The following is a 2,503-nucleotide window of genomic DNA, read 5'->3' as shown; positions in this document are numbered from 1 at the left end:
CAGACCAGGTTGCCCAAAACTCCATCCAGCCTGGCGTCAAGCACCTCCAGAGATGGGGCATCCCTAGCTTCTCTGGGCAACCTATTCCAGTGCTTCACCACCCTCTGAGTGAAGAATTTCTTCCTAATCTCTAATCTAAATCTCCTAATCTTTTAGTTTAAAAACATTCCCCCTTGTCCTGTCATTATCTGATTAAGCAGAATCACCTTCCACCTTTTTTATAAGTTCCCTTTAAGTACTGAAAGGCTTGGGAATTACATTAGCCAATTCCTTCAGGACCCTGGGATTCATGTCATTAGGTCCCATAGGCTTGTACCTGTTTAGATTCATCAGGCGGTCTCACACCTGCTCTTACAGTGGGTGGGACTTTGCTCCCCCCAGACTCCATCTATGGGTTCAGGGAAATTAAAAACTTGAGAAACCTGACTGTCAGTGAAGCCTGAGGCAAAGAAGTCATTACATACCTCAGCCTTCTGCATGTATGTCTGTCTGTCATTACCAGTTCAAAAGTCATACAGAGCCGTAGTCGGCAGGATTCGAACCTGCGCGGGGACACCCCAATGGATTTCTAGTCCATCGCCTTAACCACTCGGCCACGACTACGCACGGTTTGACCATAACTACACAAATAGAATACAAAAACACCCGTGGCAAATATACAAAAATACTTGTGTTAAATGCTGCCGACACAGGGCTGTAACTTCAGGTTATTTTCAGCACTTTTTTTTTTTTTTTTTTTTCTTCTGTCTAAAAAAAATATCTTTTAAACTCCTTTTCTTTATCAAAGGATGCAGAATACTTGACTGGTAACAACCTCTTGTGCTTTCATCCCTTTGAACTGCAGTGTGTTGCAAAATATTGCACTATGTTTGTCTTTACTGGAGTCAGATCACTGAGGAGAACCAAAACAGGGCTATGTGGGAGAGGAGAGGAGAGGTCATTTGAACCTCAGCAGAATGGAAATTTACTTGGTTTCTATCTTCTCCATAAGTATATTCATCTAGAAGTCCCAAATGACCATGATTGTTCAGTTTATTTTTGTAAGGCTCTTGTCAGAGACCCATTACATCCCTCAGTAGCTAAGAATCAGACTCCTCTTATTGTTACTGCTGTATCTGCAAGCTTAAGGCACTGGACCAAGCTCACACCTTCACCTCATGAGTGTTCTGTCATACATCCACACTCCCATTCTGCCTCACAGTGTGTTTGTCTCACCTGTGGGTAGCACTTGGAACCAAAGGAGGGTTTCCATTGTCACTTCCCAGGAATATTTAGTGCATTTTTAGTGGCATTATCTGACATTCCAGGCACAAACGTAAGGTCAGATCTGTTCCTAGGGCCCTGTTGGCATCTATAACTACCCAAGTTGTACTCTAACCACATGTGACACCCACTGAGTGAATTCATTGTAGCAATCACTTTTAACATATCTCAAGCATTTCATCATGATATTTTGCTGCTTGCAATGCCAGAGAGAGAACAACAGTATGAAATAAAATCCACAGAACTTCTCCTCTTATGAAATAGACATGGAAGAGCAGAAAACAGACTGAATTTCTCCAGGGTAATTTTATGTAAAAGAAAGACCAGCAACATCCTTTAAGGCCTGAAATGTCAAGCTTGTAAAAATAGTATTCTTGGGAGTTGTATTTGATCATTTGTTAAATACTGTGATATAAAATGTAGAAATCCATGTGTAATGCTTCAAATCCCTAATCTGGTTTAAAAGGTCAGTTGAAGCCTAAAAGGACTTGACATTTTCCCTTTAAAAATCTGACTTTTTGACTCAGAGCTAACAACATTTGAGCCTGAATGACCTGAAGGATAAATACAAAAGCTGATTTCAATTGAACTATTTAGAAAGCAGGGGATCTTCTAATTTGTAAGATAGCATTCAGGGAGGTTTTTCCATTAAGAACTCAATCGACTGAAAAATGATTTCCTTGGGTATTCCACAATCTTTCAATGCTTGTGTAAATTTTACACAGGAGGGGGCAGTGAGTGAGGCTGAAGATGTATAATAATGCCAGAAGAGCGGAAAGCCCTTTTTGAAACAGAGGTAACTGGTATTTGCCTTAATATGTAACCTTTTTACCTCTTTCACTGTCTTGGAAGACCATGTCTGCTTCAAAATCTTGTGTTCAATGCAATTGAGGCTTGCTGGCCAGTACTAATATCTTTCCAGTCATGGTGGTAGCCCCTTCCAGCAGCACCCTTTTCCATACCTCAGATATCACTTGGCTTGGATATTTGATATCACAGCCTGGATATTTGGTGGCTGCTCTCCTGAAGGTGTGTACTAACTGTTGGCCAAGCTATATGAGTGTGCTGTATGGGTAGGCTTCTTTGCAGAGCCTCAGGAACTCTGCCCACACAGCTGCTGAACCTTCTCCTGGTTGCGTCTCACCATCCCATCCAAAGCAATGATGGTGAAACTGGGGACACCTCATGGTGGGTGAGCCTTGCCCCTCAGGCCTCTCATGGTCATTGAAGTTGGCTCTAC

The 2,503-nt window shown here is 42.0% G+C and overlaps 1 non-coding gene across 1 annotated transcript; it reads right to left on the bottom strand.

The window, feature by feature from the left end:
• Window positions 1–521: 521 nt before the first annotated feature.
• Window positions 522–603, bottom strand: TRNAS-AGA. The gene has a single exon. It is a non-coding gene; the product is annotated as a tRNA-Ser (tRNA).
• Window positions 604–2,503: the final 1,900 nt, after the last annotated feature.

The sequence above is a fragment of the Aythya fuligula genome, chromosome 2 (genome assembly GCF_009819795.1).
Source record: "Aythya fuligula isolate bAytFul2 chromosome 2, bAytFul2.pri, whole genome shotgun sequence".
Classification (NCBI taxonomy): Eukaryota; Metazoa; Chordata; class Aves; order Anseriformes; family Anatidae; genus Aythya; species Aythya fuligula.
Note: the sequence above shows the minus strand (reverse complement) of the source record. Positions and strands in the feature narration are given on the sequence as shown.